Genomic DNA, 27990 nt, shown 5'->3' on the forward strand with positions numbered 1-27990 from the left:
AAATGCCGGACAGGGATTATGGGGCACCTGGAATAGTGCCGATTCCACTGAAGGAGGCAGCCGAGTGGAAGCAGGTGAGCTTTGGCAATCTTGTGGGTCAGCCGGTCCCCCTGAACCTTTGAGAGCCAAGAGCAGAGCAGCAGCCTGGTGGGCAGAAAAGGGCAGGGAGGAAGCACTTATCCAGATCGGTCGCCGGACATTTCGCTGAGCCGGGAGAGTCGTGCACAGGCACAGATGTTGGGGAGGTCTGCCTAGTGAAATAAAGGGTCCCAAAACTGTCCCAAAACTGAGCATCAGCCAGGTTCTGGGCCTGGCTCTTACCTGGGAAGGGTCCCTCTGGGATTGTAGAATGGTGGAGTTGGAGGGGGACCCCCCCCCCAGCACAGGGGTTCTGAAAGGGTGGGGCAGGACACACTGGAGAGGCAGGAAAAGGTGGCAAGTGGCAGGAAGACTGAAGGGCAACCCAAGAAACATTTAAGCATCTCAGTATAGGAGAGCCTTTTCTAAAGGCTCACAGACCAACTGTTGAATTGTCTAGATTCAGGTAGGTAGCCGTGTTGGTCTGACGCAGCTGAAATATAGAAAAATATATATATAAATAGTCCAGTAGTACCTTAGAGCAGGGGAGTAGCAAGGTAAACTGGTACCCGGGTGCAAAAAAAATTTGTGTGACCCCCCCACTCTGTTGAGTGGCATGTAAAGCACCCAAAGGAGCCTCACCTCCCCCCCCCCCGTGTTACCTTTGACGGCGCTCTTCCTCTCAACACACTCTGCATATAGTACAGAACTGGTCAATATTACAGGGGGGGGGTCTGGTGCCCAAATTGCCAAGCTAATGTGGGTGAAGCTGTTCTGGAAACTTGAAACCCACAACTTTAAATGTGAATGGTTCTAAAACAGAGTTAATGTAGCACGCAGAAGACTTTTTGACCAAGGAGGTCAGAGTTCAAATCCACCCTCAATTATTGCAGCTGAACTACAGTGCAACCTAACCTGCTTCATATTATTGTTTTTGTTAGAATTCAATGTGGGTGGGGACACAGGGAAGCTCCTTGGCAGGAAGGATGGGATCCAAGGAGAAGAAAGAATTCTCTTTTGAATGCACTCAAGAGATGCAGGCTGCCACCTTCCGGGTTAAGTTTCTTGCAGCCAGAAACTCAACAGGTGCAGTCAGTCCCCTTGCTTGAAGGAATGGTGAACCGTAGCATTCCTGCCTGCTAGGCAGCTATTGAAAGGCAAAGCCCCACAAGAGAAAGGAAAAGAGAAGTAGCAATTCTCCTGGCAGTAGGGCTGGGAGGAAAGAGCAGGCTTGCCTCTTCTTCCTTGGACTTGCACAATCAGGCTGGCCAATTGTTACTGGAAAACTGTGGCCTCCTCACCTTCCGTTTTGCCCATTGCAAGTCAGGTTCTCTCACACTCTCCACAACTGAAGTGGCAAAGAGGAGGTTACACACAAACACAAAATACTACCCTTAAAAAATGCAACGTACCAGCTTTGTTTTATTGCTCCCCTGCCAATCAAACCTGTTTTTCCCTGAATCCGAATACTACCAAATACCTTGAATGCTGCAATCCTAACCATGTCTTCTCAGAAGTAGGCCCTGTGGAATTCAGTGGGCCTTACTCTCCAGGAAGCGGCAGTAGGAATTTTGCAGATTCAGCAATCCTCAACTGTATTCCCAAAAGATCAGGCCTCACATCCAACACAGCAGGACTTACTTATCTCTCTGGAAACATGCACGGGGGTTGTCCCATGATGATGCAATAAAAACTCCCATTTGAACAGAGAAGCAGCAATCTTAAACCCCACTTACTTGGGAGCAAGTCCCATTGAGTTCAATGGGGCTTACTTCTGAGTAGACATAGTTAGGGCAGAACTGCTATTCTAAGTGAACATGTTTTACCCCACCAGCTTTAGTAGGTCCCTTTAAAAAAGCATTTCATTCCCTCTGCCCCTTGAAGGTGGGGGTGGGACCCTTTACTTTTCAGAAAGGAGACCACACCTTGAATTTTTTTAAGGTGCCACAAGGTTGCTTTGATTAAAAAGACAGTAAAGTATATGTATGCTGGGAAAATGAGTTCAATAGAACTGTAGATTTGGAAGGGACTCTGTGGGTCATCTAGTCCAACCCCCTGCAATGCAGGAATAAGCAGCTGTCCCACATGGGAATCAAACCTGCAATGCATAAGCCCCTACAGGAGGAGGACTAAATAAATCGAGAAACACTGCAGGAAGCTAACACACCATTGGAATTAAATGGTAAAAATTAAATGGCCTTGTAAATAACATTAAACCCGTGTAATGTCCTGAACCTAAGTATAAGCAGAGGGGTGTAACTGACTGGGCAACAACGAAAGCAATCCATTTAAATTCTCAGGCTGCTGGAACAGCAATCAATTTAAATTTGCCGGGATGGAAGAGAACAGAAACTAAAATCAATTAAAATAGACAAAATTCCGGCAGTGTCGTGAATGCTTTCTGAAATGTAAAATTGCCTATGATTAAGTGGCACTAGAAACACCAAATGAGACCATCAAATAAATAAGTGGGAATATAAGCAGTGTTTAATTGACTATATAAGTTTCTTTGCTAGGGAGAAGCAGCCACTGCCAGCAATAGACTCATGGTAGAAGTGGAATCTTGAAAACTAGTTGGGGCACTAGGACCCAGAGAAGCAGTACCTTAAAGACCAACTAAGTTTTTATTTTGGTATGAGCTTTCCGTGTGCATGCACACTTCTTCAGATACACTGAAATAGAAGTCCCCAGAAGGGTGGTGGAAATGGGTGATTGATTGATTGACTGACTGATAGCTGTTGATGACTGTAAACGACTGCAAATGGTCTTGCATGAAAAAGCAAGGGGATCGCTTTATCATGTATAATAAGTTAAGAATCCAACGTCTCTGTTCAAACCAGGTCTCTCCATGGTTTTAAGCTTGGTGATAAGTTGCAATTCAGCAACTTCTCTTTCCAGTTTATTTCTGAAATTCTTTTGTAGTAAGACTGACAGCTACTTTGAGATCTTGTATAGAATGTCCTGGGAGATTGAAGTGTTCTCCTACTGGTTTCTCTGTCTTGTAATTCCTGATGTCAGAGACGTTGATTTGAACAGAGACGTTGGATTCTTAATTCATTATACATGATAAAGCAATCTTCAGCCATCTCACCCCTTGCTTTTTCATGCAAGACCATTTACAGTCGTTTAGTCGTCAACAGCTATCAGTCAGTCAATCACCCATTTCCACCACCCTTCTGAGTGATACCCCCTCCCCACCCTTTTTCTACATATAGCGTCTGCGGACTTCTATTTCAGTGTATCTGAAGAAGTGTGCATGCACACGACAGCTCATACCAAAATAAAAACTTAGTTGGTCTTTAAGGTGCTGCTGGAAGGATTTTTTATTATTTTGTTTCGACTACGTAAGTCCAACACGGCTACCTACCTGTAACCAGAGAAGCAGTGTTCGCTGTGATTGAAGAACCAGCCCCCAGTACTATAGCCCTCTGGTATTGAGCAAGCCTAAATCAAATTAAACAAGCACAGAATAAGGCAAAGAAGCAAAATGAAAGAGAGATAAAATATGCAAGCTCAAAAGAGCCTGCTTGTGAAAGGCAGTCCGTCCGCACCATTGTAATTCGCTAGCAAGAACTCCAAAAGCCAACAGCGCTGGGGACCTAAAAATGTGCCACTCTTAAAATGGCTGCCGCTGCCGGACCATGTGGCCACCCTCAAGATGGAGACGGCCAGGCAGCCCTAACCCTGGCAACAATCAACTCCCCAGCGCCACGTGCTAGGCCTCCGGACAGCAAAACAGGGCAAGCTGCTCAAACGAATGAGAGGAAACAGGGGGCTTAAAAAAGGAACGAACAGAGCAAAGCCAGCTGATCTGGAGCCCCCACCCCGAAACAAATCAGTCCCTCAGGTGGTAAAAACAAAGAAGTACAAAATATTTTATAACTGTATTTAAAAAAAGAATTCCAATAATCTGAGGATCCTTTGCTATAAGGCTGCAGGGATCTATAAAGGCCTAAAATTTTGAACAAGACTCCAGCTCAGTTGATAGAGCACGAGACTTGTAATGTCAGGGTCGTGGGTTTGAGCCCCATGTTGCGCAAAAGATTCCTGCATTTCAGGGGGTTGGACTGGATGACACTCAGGGTCCCTTTTGACTCTACAATTCAATGGTAACCAAAGCATACAGTACATGGAATATAAATTTAAAATGTGCTTTTAATGAAATGGCCTGTGCTGTGCTGTTTTTACTGCAATTTCCCCCCTGATGATGTCACAATGCTGCTGTGACCTCATGCCTAGGAAAGCTGGGGAGGAGGGGCCCTCTTCTGTGAGAGTTCTGAGGAGTCGAGGAGTTAGTGGTGAGAGGTAATATCCAATGGGCTTCCTTTGGTTGTTAACCTGGGCAGCGTGTTTTGACACGAGTAGAATGGGTCCTTTTATTTAAAATGTATCTCTGGGTTGTTTGTGGGCCCTGCCTGGTGTTTTGACATGAGTAGAATGTGTCTACATCAGGCATCCCCAAACTGCGGCCCTCCAGATGTTTTGGCCTACAACTCCCATGATCCCTAGCTAACAGGACCAGTGACCGGGGATGATGGGAATTGTAGTCCCATAACATCTGGAGGGCCGAAGTTTGGGGATGCCTGGTCTACATGAGTAGAATGTGTCTACCCGCCCTGTGGAACGCCCTCCCATCAGAGGCCAGAGAGATAAACAACTACCTGACATTTAGAAAATACCTAAAGGCAGCCCTGTTTGGGGAAGTTTTTAATCTGTGATATTTGATGTATTTTAATGTTTGTTGGAAGCCACCCAGAGTGGCAGGGGAAGCCCAGCCAGATGGGCAGGGTGTAAATAATAAATATGTTATTATTGTTGTTGTTGTTATTATTATTATGTCCTTTTATTTAAAGTGCATTCCTGGGTTATTTTCTCTCTCTTTATTTGCTGGACTATATTTGCTGACACCTTTGGTAAAGGCTGTTCTCCAACTGGAGCGCTCGCAGGCCAGTGTTTATCAATTGTCAGTGTTTATACTACCTTTCTTTAGATTTGCCTTGAAAGAGTCTTTGAACCTCTTTTGTTGACCACCAGCATTGCACTTTCCATTTTAAAGTTTGGAATAGAGTAGTTGCTTTGGAAGACGATCATCAGGCATCCGCACAACATGACCAGTCCAACGAAGTTGATGTTGAAGAATCATTGCTTCGACACTGGTGATCTTTGCTTCTTCCAGTACACTGATATTAGTTCGCCTGTCTTCCCAAGTGATGTGTAAAAATTTTCAGAGACACCATTGATGGAATCTTTTGAGGAGTTTGAGATGGTGTTTATAAGTGGTCCATGTTTCACAAGCATATAGTAAGGTTGGTAGTACAATAGCTTTGTAAACAAGCATTTTGGTTTCCCTGCGAATGTCCCGGTCCTCAAACACTCTGCACTTCAATCGGGAGAAAGCCGCACTTGCAGAGCTCAGGCGATGCTGGATTTTGGCATCAATGTTGGCCCTTGTGGCAAGGTAACTGCCTAGGTAGGAGAAGTGATTGACATTTTCCAATGTTACACCATTGAGTTAGATTTGTGGCGCTGCAGAGGGGTTATTTTGTACTTGTTGGTGCAGCACTTTGGTTTTTTGGATGTTGAGTGATAGGCCAAGCTTTTCGTAAGCTTCTGCAAAGATATTTAGGATGGTTTGGTGGTCATCCTCTGAGCGTGCACACACTACATTGTCATCAGCATACTGAAGCTCTATGACGGAAGTTACGGTAACCTTACTCTTCACTTTCAGCCTGCTCAGATTGAAGAGCTTTCCATCTCTGTTCGATATATGATTTCTACTCTGGTGGGAAGTTTCCCATTGACAAAGTGTAGGATCATGGCAATGAAAATAATGAATAGAGTCGGGGCAATAACACAACCCTGTTTAACACCTGATCCCACTGTGAATGGTTCACTTTGAGAGCCATTGTTATCTGCGATTGTTGCTGTCATATGATCATGGAGGAGCCGAATGATGTTTACAAATTTATCTGGGCAGCCAATTTTCAGAAGGACAGTCCATAGGGCATTACGATTTGCAGTGTCAAAAGCCTTAGTCAAGTCAATAAACACCATATACAGGGTTGGTTTTGCTCTCTGCATTTTTCTTGAAGCTGTCAAGCAGTGAAAATCATGTCCACTGTTTCCCTAGAAGACTGAAAACCATTTTGGGATTCAGGAAGGGTCACCTCGGATATTGTTACGAGACGGTTTGCTAAGATCCTTGCAAGAATTTTGCCGGCCGCAGCTAATAGAGAGATGCCTCAGTAGTGTCCACAATCAGTTCTGTCACCTTTTTAAAAGAGATTGATAATTTTGGCGTCTCTGAAGTCTGCTGGGATTTCTTCTCTTTCCCAGATTTTTTCAATGAGCTTGTGAAGTTGTTGTGTAAGTTCAATTCCGCCCACTTTGAAGATTTCGGAAGGTATCCCGTCAGGTCCACTGGCGTCAGATTTCGGAAGGTATCCCGTCAGGTCCACTTGTTTATGGGAAATAAACAAGATGAACTTGAGCTCTTGGTACAGCAAACTAAATATGAAATAATAGGCATCACTGAAACCTGGTGGGATGAGTCTCATGACTGGAATGTAGTAATAGAGGGATACAATCTATTTAAGAGAAATAGACCAAACAGGAAAGGAGGAGGAGTAGCTTTATATGTTAGGGATATGTATACCTGTGAAGAGATCCAGGATTTAAAACTTCAAAGCCAAATTGAGAGTATCTGGGTCAAAATTAAGGGAGAGAAAAACAACAGTGATCTCATTGTGGGAGTTTACTATAGATCCCCAAGCCAAACTGAGGACACAGATGATGCCTTCCTGGAACAGATGGCCAAGCATTCCAAAGGAAGTGAGATAGTAGTAATGGGGGATTTCAACTATCCTGATATTTGTTGGATGTCAAACTCAGCCAAGAGCATAAGGTCGAACAGATTCCTCACTGGCCTTGCAGGCAACTTCATTGTCCAGAAAGTGGGAGAAGCAACAAGAGGATCAGCCATTTTAGATCTGGTCCTAACCAATAGTGATGACTTGGTTAGTGGGGTAGAAGTGGCAGGATCATTAGGTGGGAGTGACCATGCTCTTCTGGAGTTTATTATCCAGCGGAAAGGAGCAACCAAGCATACTAAGATCCAAATTCTAGACTTTAAGAAAGCCGACTTCAGAAAACTTAGGGAAACGCTGGGTGAAATCCCATGGACAGTAATACTAAAAGGGAAGGGAGTTCATGATGGTTGGGAGTTTGTTAAAAGGGAGATATTAAAAGCACAACTTCAGGCAATACCAATGAGACGGAAACATGGAAGGTGCCTAAAGAAGCCAGGCTGGCTATCTAAAGAACTTTTGACTGAGTTAAGATTTAAAAGGGATATGTACAAAAAATGGAAAAGGGGGGAAATCTCCAGAGAGGAATTCAAACATATAGCCAGCACGTGTAGAGACAAAGTCAGAAAAGCTAAAGCACAGAATGAACTCAGGCTCGCCAGAGAGGTTAAAAGCAACAAAAAGGGCTTTTATGGGTATGTCCGTAGCAAAAGGAAAAACAAGGAAACAGTGGGGTCACTCAGAGGAGAAGATGGTGAAATGCAAACAGGGGACAGAGAAAGGGCAGAACTCCTCAATGCCTTCTTTGCCTCAGTCTTCTCCAAGAAAGAAAAAAACGCCCGACCTGAAGAATATGGAGCAGATGATTCAGCAGGGGAAACACAGCCCAGGATAAGTAAGGAGGTAGTACAAGAATACTTGGCTAGTTTAGATGTATTCAAGTCTCCAGGGCCAGATGAACTACATCCAAGAGTATTAAAAGAACTGGCAGAGGTGATTTCAGAACCACTGGCAATAATCTTTGAAAATTCCTGGAGAACAGGCGAAGTTCCAGCAGACTGGAGGAGGGCAAATGTTGTCCCTATTTTCAAAAAGGGGAAAAGAGAGGACCCAAACAATTACCGCCCAGTCAGCCTGACATCAATACCAGGAAAGATTCTAGAGCAGATCATTAAGCAAACAGTCTGTGAGCACCTAGAAAGAAACTCTGTGATCACTAAAAGTCAGCATGGGTTCCTGAAAAATAAGTCATGTCAGACTAATCTGATCTCATTTTTTGACAGAATTACAAGCCTGGTAGATGAAGGGAACGCTGTGGATGTAGCCTATCTTGATTTCAGCAAGGCCTTTGACAAGGTGCCCCATGATATTCTTGTAAAGAAGCTGGTAAAATGTGGGCTAGACAATGCTACCATTCAGTGGATTTGTAGCTGGCTTACTGGCCGAACCCAAAGGGTGCTCATCAATGGCTCCTCCTCATCCTGGAGAGTAGTGACTAGTGGGGTGCCACAGGGTTCTGTCTTGGGCCCAGTCTTGTTCAACATCTTTATCAATGACTTGGATGATGGGCTTGAGGGAATCCTGAGCAAGTTTGCAGATGACACCAAATTGGGAGGGGTGGCTAACACCCCAGAGGACAGGATCACACTTCAGAATGACCTTAACAGATTAGACAACTGGGCCAAAGCAAACAAGATGAATTTTAACAAGGAGAAATGTAAAGTACTACACTTGGGCAAAAAAAATGAAAGGCACAAATACAGGATGGGAGACACCTGGCTTGAGAGCAGTACATGTGAAAAGGATCTAGGAGTTTTGGTTGACCACAAACTTGACATGAGTCAGCAGTGTGATGCAGCAGCTAAAAAAGCCAATGCAATTCTGGGCTGCATCAATAGGAGTATAGCATCTAGATCAAGGGAAGTAATAGTACCACTGTATTCTGCTCTGGTCAGACCTCACCTGGAGTATTGTGTCCAGTTCTGGGCACCACAGTTCAAGAAGGATACTGATTAGCTGGAACGTGTCCAGAAGAGGGCAACCAAAATGGTCAAAGGCCTGGAAACGATGCCTTATGAGGAACGGCTTAGGGAGCTGGGTATGTTTAGCCTGGAGAAGAGAAGGTTAAGGGGTGATATGATAACCATGTTCAAATATATAAAAGGATGTCATATAGAGGAGGGAGAAAGGTTGTTTTCTGCTGCTCCAGAGAAGCGGACACGGAGCAACGGATTCAAACTACAAGAAAGAAAATTCCACCTAAACATTAGGAAGAACTTCCTGACAGTAAGAGCTGTTCGGCAGTGGAATTTGCTGCCAAGGAGTGTGGTGGAGTCTCCTTCTTTGGAGGTCTTTAAGCAGAGGCTTGACAGCCATCTGTCAGGAATGCTTTGATGGTGTTTCCTGCTTGGCAGGGGGTTGGACTGGATGGCCCCTGTGGTCTCTTCCAACTCTATGATTCTATGATTCTATGATTCTATGATTCTATGATTCTTTGTTGTTTTTCATCTGGTATTTAATAGCTGTACACAACTCTCCCAGATTTGGAGATGCTGCAAGCTCATCTCTAACTTGTTTTGTGGCATTTGTGAGAGGACCTCAGCAGCTACGGGGGAGCTGCAGTTAAGGAGATGTTGGTAATGTTCTTTCCAGGGCAGTGCAATAGCTTCTTTATCTTTTAGAAGTGTGTTACCGTCTGCTGAGCGTAGGGGGCATATGCCATGATTTATTGGCCCATAGATGGTCTTTGTGGCTTTGAAGAAACTCTGTGCATCATGAGTATCAGCTAAGTGCTGGATCTCTTGAGCTTTTTTTTTATCCACCAGGTGTTTTTTAGTTCTCTGGTTCTTCTTTGAACCTCAGCCTTAGCATTGGCACAGGGTTTTTTTTTCTTAGTGGCACAGTTTCTATCTCTTTGCCAGATCTGAAAGAGAACCAGTGTGGTGTAGTGGTTAAGAGCGGTAGACTCGTAATCTGGGGAACTGAGTTTGCGTCTCCGCTCCTCCACATGCAGCTGCTGGGTGGTGACCTTGGGCTAGTCACACTTCACTGAAGTCTCTCAGCCCCACTCACCTCACAGAGTGTTTGTTGTGGGGGAGGAAGGTAGGATCAATGTATCATATTTGGTGGGGGTGCAAAGAAATAAGACCTTTCTGGTATGAGGCCCATGAAGAAATAAAAAAGATTTATAAAAAGTCATTTTTAAAAAAGCCAGAAGCATATTTGCTGGGATTAGTTACAAATGAGATCCCCACAAATAAGAGAATTTGTGCTCATAGTGGCAAGAGTGCTCATAGCGAGGAATTGTTGTAGTGGTTGTTTAGTCGTTAAGTCATGTCTGACTCTTCGTGACCCCATGGACCATAGCACGCCAGGCACTCCTGTCTTCCACTGCCTCCCGCAGTTTGGTCAAACTCATGTTGGTAGCTTCGAGAACACTGTCCAACCATCTCGTCCTCTGTCGTCCCCTTCTCCTTGTGCCCTCCATCTTTCCCAACATCAGGGTCTTTTCCAGGGAGTCTTCTCTTCTCATGAGGTGGCCAAAGTATTGGAGCCTCAGCTTCAGGATCTGTCCTTCCAGTGAGCACTCAGGGCTGATTTCCTTCAGAATGGATAGGTTTGATCTTCTTGCAGTCCATGGGACTCTCAAGAGTCTCCTCCAGTACCCTAATTCAAAAGCATCAATTCTTCGGCGATCAGCCTTCTTTATGGTCCAGCTCCCACTTCCATACATCACTACTGGGAAAACCATAGCTTTAACTATACGGACCTTTGTCGGCAAGGTGATGTCTCTGCTTTTTAAGGTGCTGTCTAGGTTTGTCATTGCTTTTCTCCCAAGAAGCAGGCGTCTTTTAATTTCATGACTGCTGTCACCATCTGCAGTGATCAAGGAGCCCCAGAAAGTAAAATCTCTCACTGCCTCCATTTCTTCCCGTTCTATTTGCCAGGAGGTGATGGGACCAGTGGCCATGATCTTGGTTTTTTTGATGTTGAGCTTCAGACCATATTTTGCGCTCTCCTCTTTCACCCTCATTAAAAGGTTCTTTAATTCCTCCTCACTTTCTGCCATCAAGGTTGTGTCATCTGCATATCTGAGGTTGTTTATATTTCTTCTGGCAATCTTAATTTCAGTTTGGGATTCATCCAGTCCAGTCTTTCGCATGATGAATTCTGCATATAAGTTAAATAAGCAGGGAGACAATATACAGCCTTGTCGTACTCCTTTCCCTATTTTGAACCAATCAGTTGTTTCGTATCAAGTTCTAACTGTAGCTTCTTGTCCCACATAGAGATTTCTCAGGAGACAGATGAGGTGATGAGGCACTCCCAATTCTTTAAGAACTTGGCTTAGTTTGCTGTGGTTGACACAATCAAAGGCTTTTGCATAGTCAATGAAGCAGAAGTAGATGTTTTTCTGGAATTCTCTAGCTTTCTCCATAATCCAGCGCATGTTTGCTATTTGGTCTCTAGTTCCTCTGCCCCTTCGAAATCCAGCTTGCACTTCTGGGAGTTCTCGGTCCACATATTGCCTAAGCCTGCCTTGTAGAATTTTAAGCATAACCTTGCTAGCGTGTGAAATGAGCGCAATTGTGCGGTAGTTGGAGAATTCTTTGGCACTGCCCTTCTTTGGAATTGGGATGTAGACTGATCTTCTCCAATCCTCTGGTCATTGCTGAGTTTTCCAAACTTGCTGGCATATTGGGTGTAGCACCTCAACAGCATCATCTTTTAAAATTTTAAATAGTTCAGCTGGAATACCATCACCTCCACTGGCCTTGTTATTAGCAGTGCTTTCTAAGGCCCATTTGACTTCACTCTCCAGGATGCTTGGCTCAAGGTCAGCAGCAACCACACTACCTGGGGTGTACGAGGCCTCCATATCTTTCTGGTATAATTCCTCTGTGTATTCTTGCCACCTCTTCTTGATGTCTTCTGCTTCTGTTAAGTCCTTACCACTTTTGTCCTTTATTATGGTAATCTTTGTACAAAATGTTCCTTTCATATCTCCAATTTTCTTGAACAGATCTCTGGTTTTCCCCATTCTATTTTTTCCCTCTATTTCTTTGCATTGCTCTTTTAAGAAGGCCGTCTTGCGAGGAATTGGAAAGGAAATAAAATACCAGCAATAATTGAGTGGCAAAATAAGTTTATTGAATACACAGAAACAGCAAAATTGACAGCACTTATTAGAGGACAATCAAAACAAAGTCTATTAAAGAATTGGGAATGTTTAAAAAAATATACAAAGAATCATAGAATCATAGAGTTGGAAGAGACCACGAGGGCCATCCAGTCCAACCCCCTGCCAAGCAGGAAACACCATCAAAGCATTCTTGACATATGCCTGTCAAGCCTCTGCTTAAAGACCTCCAAAGAAGGAGACTCCACCAGACTCCTTGGCAGCAAATTCCACTGTCGAACAGCTCTTACTGTCAGGAAGTTCTTCCTAATGTTTAGGTGGAATCTTCTTTCTTGTAGTTTGAATCCATTGCTCCGTGTCCGCTTCTCTGGAGCAGCAGAAAACAATCTTTCTCCTGCCTCTATATGACATCCTTTTATATATTTGAACATTGCTATCATATCACCCCTTAACCTTCTCTTCTCCAGGCTAAACATACCCAGCTCCCTAAGCCGTTCCTCATAAGGCTTTGTTTCCAGGCCTTTGACCATTTTGGTTGCCCTCTTCTGGACACGTTCCAGCTTGTCTGTATGCTTCTTGAACTGTGGTGCCCAGAACCGGACACAGTACTCCAGGTGAGGTCTGACCAGAGCAGAATACAGTGGTACTATTACTTCCCTTGATCTAAATGCTATACTCCTATTGATGCAGCCCAGAATTGCATTGGCTTTTTTAGCTGCTGCATCACACTGCTGACTCATGTCAAGTTTGTGGTCTACCAAGACTCCTAGATCCTTTTCACGTGTACTGCTCTCAAGCCAGGTTTCACCCATCCTGTATTTGTGCCTTTCATTTTTTTTTGCCCAAGTGTAGTACTTTACATTTCTCCTTGTTAAAATTCATCTTGTTTGCTTTGGCCCAGTTGTCTAATCTGTTAAGGTCATTTTGAAGTGTGATCCTGTCCTCCGGGGTATTAGCCACCCCTCCCAATTTGGTGTCGTCTGCAAACTTGCTCAGGATACCCTCAAGCCCATCATCCAAGTCATTGATAAAGAGGTTGAATAAGACTGGGCCCAAGACAGAACCCTGTGGCACCCCACTAGTCACTACTCTCCAGGATGAAGAGGAGCCATTGATGAGCACCCTTTGGGTTCGGTCAGTAAGCCAGTTACAAATTCACTGAATGGTAGCATTGTCTAGCCCTCATTTTACCAGCTTCTTTACAAGAATAGCATGGGGCACCTTGTCAAAGGCCATGCTGAAATCAAGATAGGCTACATCCACAGCGTTCCCTTCATCTACCAGGCTTGTAATTCTGTCAAAAAATGAGATCAGATTAGTCTGACATGACTTATTTTTCAGAAACCCATGCTGACTTTTAGTGATCACAGAGTTTCTTTCTAGGTGCTCACAGACGGTTTGCTTAATGATCTGCTCTAGAATCTTTCCTGATATTGATGTCAGGCTGACTGGGCGGTAATTGTTTGGGTCCTCTCTTTTCCCCTTTTTGAAAATAGGGACAACATTTGCCCTCCTCCAGTCTGCTGGAACTTCCCATGTTCTCCAGGAATTTTCAAAGATTATTGCCAGTGGTTCTGAAATCCCCTTTGCCAGTTCTTTTAATACTCTTGGATGTAGTTCATCTGGCCCTGGAGACTTGAATACATCTAAACTAGCCAAGGATTCTTGTACTACCTCCTTACTTATTCTGGGCTGTGTTTCCCCTGTTGAATCATCTGCTCCATATTCTTCAGGTCGGGCATTGTTTTCTTTTTTGGAGAAGACTGAGGCAAAGAAGGCATTGAGGAGTTCTGCCCATTCTCTGTCCCCTGTTTGCATTTCACCATCTTCTCCTCTGAGTGACCCCACTGTTTCCTTGTTCTTCCTTTTGCTATGGACATACCCATAAAAGCCCTTTTTGTTGCTTTTAACCTCTCTGGCGAGCCTGAGTTCATTCTGTGCTTTAGCTTTTCTGACTTTGTCTCTACATGTGCTGGCTATATGTTTGAATTCCTCTCTGGTGATTTCCCCCCTTTTCCATTTTTTGTACATATCCTTTTTAAATCTTAACTCAGTTAAAAGTTCTTTAGATAGCCACCCTGGCTTCTTTAGGTACCTTCCATGTTTCCATCTCATTGGTATTGCCTGAAGTTGTGCTTTTAATATCTCCTTTTTAACAAACTCCCAACCATCATGAACTCCCTTCCCTTTTAGTATTTCTGTCCATGGGATCTCACCCAGCGTTTCCCTAAGTTTTCTGAAGTCGACTTTCTTAAAGTCTAGATTTGAGTCTTAGTATGCTTGGTTGTTCCTTTCCGCTGAATAATAAACTCCAGAAGAGCATGACCACTCCCACCTAATGATCCTGCCACTTCTACCCCACAATGAAATTGTCTGCAAGGCCAGTGAGGAATCTGTTCGACCTTATGCTCTTGGCTGAGTTTGACATCCAACAAATATCAGGATAGTTGAAACATTGTTCAGAGACAGAAATAATGGTATATGTATGGTAAAGCTTGTAAGGGGGGGGGGGGGAATAAAACAAAATAAATATAAAATATATTATAAAATAAAGTACAGTATAACAACACAACAAAAAAGACAACATATGTATAATCAAAGTCCAGCATAGATGGAAGCAAGTCGCATTTTAGTTTAATATATGTTAAATTGGATTATTTGTTTATGATAAGGTGGTGGGTGGGATAGGGGGAAGGTTTGGTGTAATATCTTTTTATGTAATTTTTTATATTTGTATATGTCTTTACTGAGGTTTAGGGACCCAGGTGGTGCTGTGGCTTAAACCACAGTGTCTAGGGCTTGCTGATCAGAAGGTCGGTGGTTCGAATCCCTGCCACAGGGTGAGCTCCTGTTGTTCGGTCCCAGCTCCTGCCCACCTAGCAGTTCGAAAGCACATCAAAGTGCAAGTAGATAAATAGGGACCGCTCCGGCGGGAAGGTAAACGGCGTTTCCATGCGCTGCTCTGGTTCGCCAGAAGCAGCTTTGTCATGCTGGCCACATGACCCGGATACTGTCTACGGACAAACGCCGGCTTCCTCGGCCTATAGAGCGAGATGAGAGCTGCAACACCAGAGTCGATCACGACTGGACCTGATGGTCAGGGGCCCCTTTACCTTTACCCAACTGAGGTTTATTTGTACTTATTTGTAATTTTTCTTTTGGTATCTGTATTAAATTTGATAAAAAAGGAAAAAGGAAAAACAAAAGAAAACAAATCTGTATTTTCTAATTTGATCCAATCCCGGAACCAAGTAACCCAGCCCACTTCATAATAAAGTTTAAAATCTGGGAGAATCCTCCTCTGTCTTTATGGCTGTATTTTATATTTTATCCTTGGGTCCTTCCCTTTCCAGATGAATTTTGAAATATCTTTTTGCCATTTTGGAAAGCGGAATTGTCTGGAATACAAACAACATTTTTGGCAATGCGTTCATCTTGATTGCCACAATTCTTCCTAAGAATGATAAATTCATGCTACTCCATATTTCCAGATTGTACCTTTTTATTCCATTCTAGATTTTTGTTCATAATTATCTTTATAAATATCAATTGAAATGACTTCTAATGGAGATACCCACCAAAGAGTGGGGGGCTCTTTTCAAGTTTGTCTAGATCACAGAGCACCAATTGGTGGAAGAGTGTGATAGATAGGTTGGAATCAGGTGGGTTTAAATTGCTGTAACGGCTGATCATTCGATCCAATTGAAACAACAGGCAAACTTAATAGGCTGTATAATAACAATTGCAGAGGAAAGAAAGTCCACCTGCGTCCTGCCCCACGGCCTGGCGGAGCAGCTCCGTCTTGGGGGAAAGGCCAGCTGGATCCTCTGGGGCACAGCAGGAGAGGCGACCCCGTGGGCCCGAGGCCTTGGAGGGCTTTCAAGGGGCAAATCAGCCCCTTCCAGCTGCCCTTCTTGCCAGGCCCCTCCCTGGCTTCCATCCGCCCAGACCTGGAGTCCAAGGACACAGGTGACACCGGGTCCAAACACCTCCTGAAATGGCCTGGATTTCAAGGTCGAACTTCAGGCCTTTTCACTTTCCATTGACTTATGCGGGCCGTTTCCTTTCTTTCTTGCAGGATGTCGTTTATTTGGAGAAAATTCAAAAACCGAAACAAAATCTATCCTGCCCAGGAGGGGCGGCAGCGGCAGCAACAACAGCCACAGCCGCAGCGCCAGCAGGAGGGGCAGCAGCGGCAGCAACAACAGCAGCAGCCGCAGCGCCAGCAGGAGGGGCAGCAGCGGCAGCAACAACAGCCGCAGCCGCAGCGCCAGCAGGAGGGGCAGCAGCGGCAGCAACAACAGCCGCAGCCGCAGCGCCAGCAGGAGGGGCAGCAGCGGCAGCAACAACAGCAGCACCCGCAGCGCAAGCAGGAGGGGCAGCAGCGGCGGCAACAACAGCAGCAGCGCCAGCAGCAGCAGCAGCAGCAGGAGGGGCAGCAGTGCCAGCAGGAGGGGCAGCAGCGCCAGCAACAGCAGCAGGAGGGGCAGCAGTGCCAGCAGGAGGGGCAGCAGCTGCAGCAACAGCAGCAGGAGGGGCAGCAATGCCAGCAGGAGGGGCAGCAGCTGCAGCAAGAGCAGCAGCTGCAGCAAGAGCAGCAGCTGCAGCAAGAGCAGCAGCAGCAGGAGGAGGAGCAGCAGCTGCAGGAGCAGCAGCAGCAGCAGCAGGAGGGGCAGCAGCTGCAGCAACAGCAGCAGCAGCAGGAGGGGCAGCAACGGCAGCAGGAGGGGCAGCAGCGGCGGCAGCAGCAGGAGGGGCAGTGCCCGTCCACACTGGCATTGCCTTCAACATCGGCAGCAGAGGCTCCTACCGGTAGGAAAGCCGAGACCTCTGGGCCAGCATTGCCAGGTGAGTAGACAGAACCAGATCCCTTTTGGGTTCCCCTTGGCAATGCCTCCATCCTACGAGGCCAGGGTCTCTCTTGGTCCCCCCCCTCTTTTTTTGGGGAAATATATTTATTAATTTTATAAAAAGAACAAAAACAGTCAATTCACATTAATAATCCACCCATACAAAATAGTTCATCAACACATAAAAAGAAACACAAAAACAAACAACAACAGCAAAAATGCAAGAAAGACAAAAGAAGAAGAAAAGAATATTACTCTTAACTTTTTCATTGCATTGTGGACCCTCATTGGGTCCCTATTAAAATTAACCTTTCAGCAGTTTTCACAATATTTTAAACCTCTTATTACAATTCTCTCTATACCTTTCAATTCAATACCAATCTACAAACCCCCAATTTATATTATTAACATCCAAACAATTAATTCATATCTCTAAAAAAATTCCAATATCTAATCTTGCTATTATTTCTCCCCTTAGCTTATACTTTTTACCAACAATGATTCACAATTTATAATATTACCACTTCTCTCATAATACCTTTAAACAAACTAAAAATAATTTCATCCCCCCCCTCTCCTGGATCTAGATTTCCCAGGTGGCTCAGCGAATTCCGTAATTCATTCCAGTCTCGGACCTTTCCAATCAATCCGTCCTAACATCAAGCATTTAAATTTTTTAACCCACTCCCACCCTTTCCCCAGACTTTTTAAAGACAGCTTTGCTGTTTCTTCCCTTTTCCACCTGTTTCCCAACATCCTCCACCTCCCTTCCCATTTTCCCAGAGTGTACATTGCCCTCCCTCTCTCACTAGGAGAGCAACAATATCCTCTGGTTCTCCCTCGAGGCGCCCTTGGTCCACTTCTGAATCCTGTTCCCACATCTCACACTTGTGGAGCATTCCAATCTTCTTCCTCCTCTTCTTTGCAACACTCTCTTGCCCCCCCCCTCCTTTGGAAGAGGCGTGTCACATGGAGCAGGGACTTCCGGGTGGCTGACCCTGTTCTGCGTTGCTGGGGGTTGGACTAGGTGACCCCACAGGTCCCTTCAGGCGCTACAGTTCTATGATCCCTGTTCACATGTGGCATGCACCCACTCATTGCAACAGTCGAGAAGCCCCCTGACAAAGAACTGGCCCTCTTTTTTCGTGTAGAAGACGAGGTTTTTTATCCCCCAAATGGGGGCTCCTCTTCTACATGGGTAGTGCTGAGGGGGGACGGGCGGCGGTTGGTTGTAACCGCCAGGAGGAGATTTCCAGCGGTGATTTGTCTGCTGTTTCTTGGCTGTTGTCGAAGGGCTGTTGCTGTGGCAATGGGGCAGACGATAGGTGACTTGGTTGATGCATGAGATTGGTTTGCGGGTGAGCGATTAATGGCTACCCCCCCCCCCAGAAAAAGCTCAACAACTCTGGGCAAATACACGGGGAAATATGGTACCTTTCCCTCTCGTCCGCTTCATTTACTCACCTCTCTCTCTCTCTCTCTCTCTCTTTCTCAAGAACTCTCAGATGAAAACTTCGAGTATTTGTGGGCGGGGAAGAAGATGCCGGAAGAGATGGGTGAGAGGGAAATTTTGGACACCATCCTCCAACACCTCCGGCAACCTCCCCAGGTGTGTGTGATTCAAATCACTAGTCAGTAAGACTTGATTTTACATTCTTGCTTAATATTTACAACCAGATGAAGGTTTCATTTTGGGAATAATAAATTTTCAGAGTAGTTTTTACAGTTATACCAAAAATTTCCCAGTACGTTTCTGAGCACAATTCAAAGTGTTGGTGCTGACCTTTAAAGCCCTAAACGGCCTCAGTCCAGTATACCTGAAGGAGCGTCTCCACCCCCATCGTTCTGCCCGGACACTGAGGTCCAGCACCGAGGGCCTTTTGGCGGTTCCCTCGCTGCGAGAAGCCAAGTTACATGGAACCCGGCAGAGGGCCTTCTCAGTAGTGGCACCCGCCTTGTGGAACGCCCTCCCACCAGATGTCAAAGAGAAAAACAACTACCAGACTTTTGGAGGACATCTGAAGGCAGCCCTGTTTAGGGAAGCTTTTAATGTTTAATAGATTATTGTATTTTAATATTTCTGTTGGAAGCAGCCCGGAGTGGCTGGGGAAGCCCAGCCGGATGGGTGGGGTATAAATAATAAATTATTATTTAAATTATTATTTCTGCTTTGGTTATACTGTTAGAAATGCATAGACAGATAATCATGAAATTATTGTGAGGTTTAATAAGTTAACTGTGTATATTTGGGCAACTTTTCTGCTATACTTTATTGGAAGGAGATGAACAATCATTTCCTTAATAACAATTTAAACAATTTATTTAACTAAAACAATAAGATTATAGCATATGTATTCATGTTTGTTAACTGATGTGGTTAAACATTTTTTTAAAAAAATTAGACTGAATGTTGTTGTTGTTGTTGTTTAGTCGTTTAGTCGTGTCCGACTCTTCGTGACCCCATGGACCATAGCACGCCAGGTACTCCTGTTTTGCACTGCCTCCCGCAGTTTGGTCAAACTCATGTTCGTAGCTTCGAGAACACTGTCCAACCATCTCGTCCTCTGTCGTCCCCTTCTCCTAGTGCCCTCAATCTTTCCCAACATCAGGGTCTTTTCCAAGGATTCTTCTCTTCTCATGAGGTGGCCAAAGTATTGGAGCCTCAGCTTCAGGATCTGTCCTTCCAGTGAGCACTCAGGGCTGATTTCCTTAAGAATGGATAGGTTTGATCTTCTTGCAGTCCATGGGACTCTCAAGAGTCTCCTCCAGCACCATAATTCAAAAGCATCAATTCTTCGGCGATCAGCCTTCTTGATGGTCCAGCTCTCACTTCCATACATCACTACTGGGAAAACCATAGCTTTAACTATACGGACCTTTGTCAGCAAGGTGATGTCTCTGCTTTTTAAGATGCTGTCTAGGTTTGTCATTGCTTTTCTCCCAAGAAGCAGGCGTCTTTTAATTTCGTGACTGCTGTCACCATCTGCAGTGATCAAGGAGCCCAAGAAAGTAAAATCTCTCACTGCCTCCATTTCTTCCCCTTCTATTTGCCAGGAGGTGATGGGACCAGTGGCCATGATCTTGGTTTTTTTGATGTTAAGTTTCAGGCCATATTTTGCGCTCTCCTCTTTCACCCTCATTAAAAGGTTCTTTAATTCCTCCTCACTTTCTGCCATCAAGGTTGTGTCATCTGCATATCTGAGGTTGTTGATATTTCTTCCGGCAATCTTAATTCCGATTTGGGATTCATCTAGTCCAGCCTTTCGCATGATGAATTCTGCATATAAGTTAAATAAGCAGGGAGACTGTAATGGTCGGTGGCTCTCACTTGCCCGTCCCAGCCAATCTCTTGACTTGAGCAGCTTGTGGGAAACACACAACTCGGCGCTTCTCTTGTGAGCCGTAGTCAAAACAATTTCCCAGTAGTTCGCTACCACCACCCTTTCTCACTTGCACCTGGCCAGAGAGTCTAAAAGGGATAGCTCTCCGCCTTGTTACAAGGTTGCAAGCCTCTGACTACTCTTAGTAGAATTGGCAGAAATTCAACTGGTTTGGTTTCTTTACTCAAACCCAGGCACACTCACTTGTGCAGCCCAACACTCAGTATGCGACCAAATGGTCAAGGGACCGGACTAGTTGCCCCACCCTGAACAATACTCAAGGTCCAAACCAAAATATACCTTTTCAAGGCTTTATTAAAAAGTGTAAAACATACAACTTGTGAGGTTACAGAGATAGCAAATAATAAACATAAGCATACAAATTGCTCTAACTAAAGGATACATACGGTTACGCAGATATATCTTGTTGTAAAGCTTTCAGAAGGCGCAGCCCGCAGGCCCCCCTTCCCTTCTCACAGCTTCATACTGGCAGAAGCTCTGGCAAAATTGCAAGTGGCAAAATGCAAAGTTCTAACGCTAGAACTCCCAAGTTATGGGGAAAGGGTCAGGTGGGGTTCCGTTTTCCCACCAATGGAAATAAGGCTCCAATTAGCAATTTACCAATGATGGCAGGTGTAACCCATTTGTCTTCACCTGTCTTACTTCACACTCTGATTTAACACTAGCAAATAGTAAGACAGTTCTCTCATTCCCTCCCAACTTATCAGGGTCAAACCGACCTCAGGTGGACAGGATAGTCTGATTAAACCCCCTCCCGTCCGTACCATAAGGAAATAGGGAACACCGGTGTTTCTTCTTCAGCCAAAGGCAATTACCACATTCCTTTGCAGGCAGCTAATTGGGGCTAGCAGAGAGGGACTTGGCAAGTTTTGTTAAAGGCCCAGCCTCCTCTTGCTGTCTCTCCCAGCATCCATTGCTCTTAACCAAGGATTCAGAATTGTTCATACTATAACTCCCATGCCATATCCATGACAGAGACAATATACAACCTTGTCATACTCCTTTCCCAATTTTGAACCAATCAGTTGTTCCATATCCAGTTCTAACTGTAGCTTCTTGTCCCACATAGAGATTTCTCAGGAGACAGATGAGGTGATCAGGCACTCCCATTTCTTTAAGAACATGCCATAGTTTGCTGTGGTCGACACAGTCAAAGGCTTTTGCATAGTCAATGAAGCAGAAGTAGACGTTTTTCTGGAACTCTCTAGCTTTCTCCATAATCCAGCGCATGTTTGCAATTTGGTCTCTGGTTCCTCTGCCCCTTCAAAATCCAGCTTGCACTTCTGGGAGTTCTCGGTCCACATACTGCCTAAGCCTGCCTTGTAGAATTTTAAGCATAACCTTGCTAGTGTGTGAAATGAGCGCAATTGTGCGGTAGTTGGAGCATTCTTTGGCACTGCCCTTCTTTGGAATTGGGATGTAGACTGATCTTCTCCAATCCTCTGGCCATTGCTGAGTTTTCCAAACTTGCTGGCATACTGGGTGTACCACCTTAACAGCATCATCTTTTAAAATTTTAAATAGTTCAGCTGGAATATCATCACTTCCACTGGCCTTGTTATTAGCAGTGTGTTCTAAGGCCCATTTGACTTCACTCTCCAAGGTGTCTGGCTCAAGGTCAGCAACCACACTACCTGGGGTGTACGAGACCTCCATATCTTTCTGGTATAATTCCTCTGTGTATTCTTGCCACCTCTTCTTGATGTCTTCTGCTTCTGTTAGGTCCTTACCACTTTTGTCCTTTATTACGGTAATCTTTGTACGAAATGTTCCTTTCATATCTCCAATTTTCTTGAACAGATCTCTGGTTTTCCCCATTCTATTGTTTTCCTCTATTTCTTTGCATTGCTCATTTAAGAAGACCCTCTTGTCTCTCCTTGCTATTTTTTGGAAATCTGCATTCAGTTTCCTGTATCTTTCCCTATCTCCCTTGCATTTTGCTTGCCTCCTCTCCTCCGCTATTTGTAAGGCCTCGTTGGACAGCCATTTTGCTTTCTTGCATTTCCTTTTCCTTGGGATGGTTTTCGTTGCTGCCTCCTGTATAATGTTACGAGCCTCCATCCATAGTTCTTCCGGCACTCTGTCCACCAAATCTAAATCCTTAAACCTGTTCCTTGCTTCCACTGTGTATTCATAAGGGATTTGATTTAGATTGTATCTTACTGGCCCAGTGGTTTTTCCTACTTTCTTCAGTTTAAGCTGGAATTTTGCTATAAGAAGCTGATGATCTGAGTTACAGTCAGCTCCAGGTCTTGTTTTTGCTGACTGTATAGAGCTTCTCCATCTTTGGCTGCAGAGAATATAATCAATCTGATTTCAATGCTGCCCATTTGGTGAGATCCATGTGTAGAGTCGTCTCTTGTGTTGTTGGAAAAGAGTGTTTGTGATGACCAGCTTGTTCTCTTGACAGAACTCTATTAGCCTTTGCCCTGCTTCATTTTGAACTCCAAGGCCAAACTTGCCAGTTGTTCCTTTTATCTCTTGATTCCCTACTTTAGCATTCCAATCCCCTGTAATGAGAAGAACATCCTTCTTTGGTGTCATTTCTAGAAGGTGTTGTAAGTCTTCATAGAATTGGTCAATTTCACTTTCTTCAGCACCGGTAGTTGGTGCATAAACTTGGATTACTGTGATGTTAAAAGGTCTGCCTTGGATTCGTATTGAGATCATTCTGTCATTTTTGAGATTGCATCCCATTACAGCTTTTGCCACTCTTTTGTTGACTATAAGGGCCACTCCATTTCTTTTACGGGATTCTTGCCCACAGTAGTAGTAGATATGATAGTCACCCGAACTGAATTCACCCATTCCCTTCCATTTTAGTTCACTGATGCCCAGGATGTCAATATTTATTCTTGCCATCTCATTTTTCACCACATCCAGCTTACCATTATCCATGGTTCTTACATTCCAGGTTCCTATGCAATACTTTTCTTTACAGCATCAGACTTTCCTTTCGCTTCCAGGCATATCCGCAACTGAGCGACCTTTTGGCTATGGCCCAGCCACTTCATCAGCTCTGAATCTACTTGTACTTGTCCTCCGCTCTTCCTCAGTAGCATGTTGGATGCCTTCCGACCTGAGGGGCTCATCTTCCAGCGTTATAACTTTTATATGCCTGTTGTCTTTGTCCATGGAGTTTTCTTGGCAGGGATACTGGAGTGGCTTGCCAGTTCCTTCTCCAGGTGGATCACATTTAGTCAAAACTCCCCATTATGACCTATCCATCTTGGGTGGCCCTGCATGGCATAGCTCATAGCTTCTCTGAGTTATTCAAGCCCCTTCGCCGCGACAAGGTATTGATCCATGAAGGGGAGACTGAATTTTAGCACATATGAAAAACTTAAAACAAATCCTTATTTCCCAGTGAATAGCCTTTGGACTATAATGCAACTTAAACAGAAAACTATATTTCGAAAGATTTCTCCTCCAAAAGCATGTTATTATAGAAATCCAATTTATTGTTTTTTTTAAAAAAAATCCGATTTAAATCAAAGAAATCTGATTTTTTTATCATTGATTTTTATTCACCCTGGTCTGATGTTACGCAGCGTGAACCAGGATCCCCCAACCTGGTGCCCTCTAAATGTTCTGGACCATATGCTGGCTGGGGCTGGTGAGAGCATGTAGAAGGGTTCAAGTTGAGGGGAACTGCCATGAACTATCACAGGGATAGGCAAACTCGGCCCTCCAGCTGTTTGGGGACTACAAGTCCCATCATCCCTAGCTAATAGGACAAGTGGTCAGGAATGATGGGCATTGTAGTCCCAAAACAGCTGGAGGGCCGAGTTTGCCTCTGCCTGAACTGTCGGGAGCCCGACAGTTCAGGCTCTCAAGAGCAGTTTCTTTGCCAGGCATGTGAGGCATGTGCATTTGGCAGAGCACGCAAGCAAATACTTTAGGCAACAGAAAACTGAATCAATCAGAAGACTAGGGGGTGGTCTTTTTTCTGTTTGTCATTATGGTATGTATTTTGGTGCTTTTATATTGTAAACCGTCCTGTGATCTTTGGAAGAAGGGCAGTACAGAAGTTTAATAAAGAATAGGAATAGCCACAATGCCTAGGTTCTGTCGGTTCATGGCAGGAAACAAAGTGCTTTAAATGAATGGGGTGTTTCTCAGTCCAGAGGCTTTATTCCATCTTGTTTGGAGTGTTACTAATCTATAATGAAAAGGTTTTCAAGAATACCTTTTAAAAAAAACCCCAGAGGCCTTTTTGTTTGAAATAGTTGGAGATGAGATCCCCCCAAAAGATGGTATATTCTTTTTGTATGCCACAACTGCAGCTAGATTATTAATAGCTAAATCTTGGAAATCTCAAGAAATACCCACCATTGATGACTGGCAGATGAAGATGATGGACTATATGGAACTTGCCAAGATGACCGGAAGGATCCGCGACCAGAAGGAGGAGACGGTCAAAGAAGACTGGAAGAAATTTAGAGACTATTTAAAGAAATATTGCAAGATCTAATTAATCTTTAAGGAAGCAGTGTATAGGCTTTAGGCAATATAACAGAAATTGTATTTAGGTTAGAAAGATAAGACTTCCGCTCGTGCTCGTCGGGAGTTATGGCTGACCCGTACCATCATCCCCGACCTCCATGGGGAATTTGGCGGCTGCTAGGGGAGTAAAGCAGTCTCCCCACCCTCCCGGGTTTGATGGGAGCACCGGGTTTGATGGGGTTTGTGAGCACCTAGAAAGAAACTCTGTGATCACTAAAAGTCAGCATGGGTTTCTGAAAAATAAGTCATGTCAGACGAATCTGATCTCATTTTTTGACAGAATTACAAGCCTGGTAGATGAAGGGAACGCTGTGGATGTAGCCTATCTTGATTTCAACAAGGCCTTTGACAAGGTGCCCCATGATATTCTTGTAAAGAAGCTGGTAAAATGCGGGCTAGACAATGCTACCATTCAGTAGATTTGTAACTGGCTTACTGAACGAACCCAAAGGGTGCTCATCAATGGCTCCTCCTCATCCTGGAGAGTAGTGACTAATGGGGTGCCACAGGGTTCTGTCTTGGGCCCAGTCTTGTTCAACATCTTTATCAATGACTTGGATGATGGGCTTGAGGGCATCCTGAGCAAGTTTGCAGACGACACCAAATTGGGAGGGGTGGCTAATACCCCAGAGGACAGGATCACATTTCAAAATGACCTTAACAGATTAGACAACTGGGCCAGAGCAAACAAGATGAATTTTAACAAGGAGAAATGTAAAGTACTACACTTGGGCAAAAAAAAAATGAAAGGCACATTTACAGGATGGGAGACACCTGGCTTGAGAGCAGTACATGTGAAAAGGATCTAGGAGTCTTGGTAGACCACAAACTTGACATGAGTCAGCAGTGTGATGCAGCAGCTAAAAAAGCCAATGCAATTCTGGGCTGCATCAATAGGAGCAGGGCCGTCTTAAGCACCTTTGGCGCCCTGGCGCCATGGTGCGACGGATCCCTCCGCCGCCCACCGCCGCCCCGTTTTCCAGCGCGGCGGGCGGGCGGGCTCAGCGTGCAGCGTGGTCGTCAAGGACACTGCTGCGCAACGGGCGGGCGGGCTTGCTGCGCGGCGGAGCGGACGGGCAGCGCGGCTGTGTGGCGCCCCCCCTGGCGGGCCGGCGCCGTGGCAGCCTGCGCCACCCAGCCTGGCCGTAGAGCCAGCCCTGAATAAGAGTATAACATCTAGATCAAGGGAAGGAATAGTACCACTGTATTCTAATCTGGTCAGACCTCATCTGGAGTACTGTGTCCAGTTCTGGGCACCACAGTTCAAGAAGGATACTGACAAGCTGGAACGTGTCCAGAAGAGGGCAACCAAAATGGTCAAAGGCCTAGAAACGATGCCTTATGAGGAACGGCTTAGGGAGCTGGGTATGTTTAGCCTGGAGAAGAGAAGGTTAAGGGGTGATATGATAGCCATGTTCAAATATATCAAAGGATGTCATATAGAGGAGGGAGAAAGACTGTTTTCTGTTGCTCCAGAGAAGCGGACACGGAGCAATGGATTCAAACTACAAGAAAGAAGATACCACCTAAACATTAGGAAGAACTTCCTGACAGTAAGAGCTGTTCGGCAGTGGAATTTGCTACCAAGGAGTGTGGTGGAGTCTCCTTCTTTGGAGGTCTTTGACAGGCATATGTCAAGAATGCTTTGAATGCTTTGAGGCTTGACAGGCATATGTGAAGAATGCTTTGATGGTGTTTCCTGCTTGGCAGGGGGTTGGACTGGATGGCCCTTGTGGTCTCTTCCAACTTTATGATTCTATGATTCTATGAGGGGGGGGGGCTGGGCCGAGCACCCATGGGGGCCGGAACTCCTGGAGGCCACCCTGTTCGAGCGCGAGTTCCATGATTTAAGAGAAATAATTGAATTTAAATTCATGGACATGCTTCAAAAGACGGGGGAGAAGATACTGCCAGGAATTCCAGCTGCTGAGTGATAAGAGAATCGAGGGAATACCACATCAAGGAAAAAAGAATGATTTGGACGGAACGAAAAGGGAGGAGAACTTTTTATTTTCTATACCTTAAGATGTACTTAACACCTTCCCTGACGGACGGTCCTAAATATTTGGAACAAATGAGAAATTAGGATGTTTATCTCAAAAGCTGCGACAAAAGAGGAGGTAATAACTAGAGGAATCCCCAGACTTTGAAGCATGGGAAGTCAAAAAATTTATGATTTGGCATAATATTTGGTTTAATTGATATGTAATTGTATAATCTGAAATAATTGATGTGATATAATTGGTTTGTAATTGGAAAATTTAATAAATGGTTTTTGTTTTGTTTTTTTTTAAAAGGAATATATGATTTAAAAAATTCTTTTTTGAAATGTATGGTTTTAGAAGAGGAACCTGCTGAAAGTTAAAAAATGGACAATGTAGCTCAGAGGGGGAGAATGAGGCAAGTCCCCATATATTGAAAAGGACAATGTAAGGAATGGTAAAATTATAGGTGTTAATTTTTTGCTGTTTTTTTCTTTTCTTTTGTTTGTTTGTTTGCTTGCTTGTTTGTCTGTTTTGTTACTAGTGCATAAAATCAATAAAAATTATTACTTAAAAAAGGAGTGTTACTTAAAAAAAAGAATTGATTGCAATAGATTTTACTGCAAATGATTTTTGCAAGAAGTCTGTTTCTAGGCATGTGGGTTTTTTTTTAGAGAAGATAAGTGGCAAATAAATGTCAACTGTTCTCTAGGCAAGAAACATGACCATTTTCTTCTGCCTTGTCCCAGGTTACACCTGCCTCCAGCCTCAGAGCTGCTGTCCCTGCACAGCAGAAGACATCCCAGGCTGGATATAACAGGGTAAGTCCTGAGTATTGTAGATGATGATGTTTAGCCTAACTTCTCCTCTTTCCTGATTATTTAAATTATCTATGTCCCCCACCCCCCGTGGCACCGCCTGCCCCTCCTTCTGCTCCCTTTGGAGATTTGGGCCTGAATGTTGTTGTTGTTTAGTCGTTTAGTCGTGTCCGACTCTTCATGACCCCATGGACCAGAGCACGCCAGGCACTCCTGTCTTCCACTGCCTCCCGCAGTTTGGTCAAACTCATGTTCGTAGCTTCGAGAACACTGTCCAACCATCTTGTCCTCTGTCGTCCCCTTCTCCTAGTGCCCTCCATCTTTCCCAACATCAGGGTCTTTTCCAGGTAGTCTTCTCTTCTCATGAGGTGGCCAAAGTCTTGGAGTCTCAGCTTCAGGATCCGTCCTT

The sequence above is a fragment of the Zootoca vivipara genome, chromosome 5 (genome assembly GCF_963506605.1).
Source record: "Zootoca vivipara chromosome 5, rZooViv1.1, whole genome shotgun sequence".
NCBI lineage: Eukaryota > Metazoa > Chordata > Lepidosauria > Squamata > Lacertidae > Zootoca > Zootoca vivipara.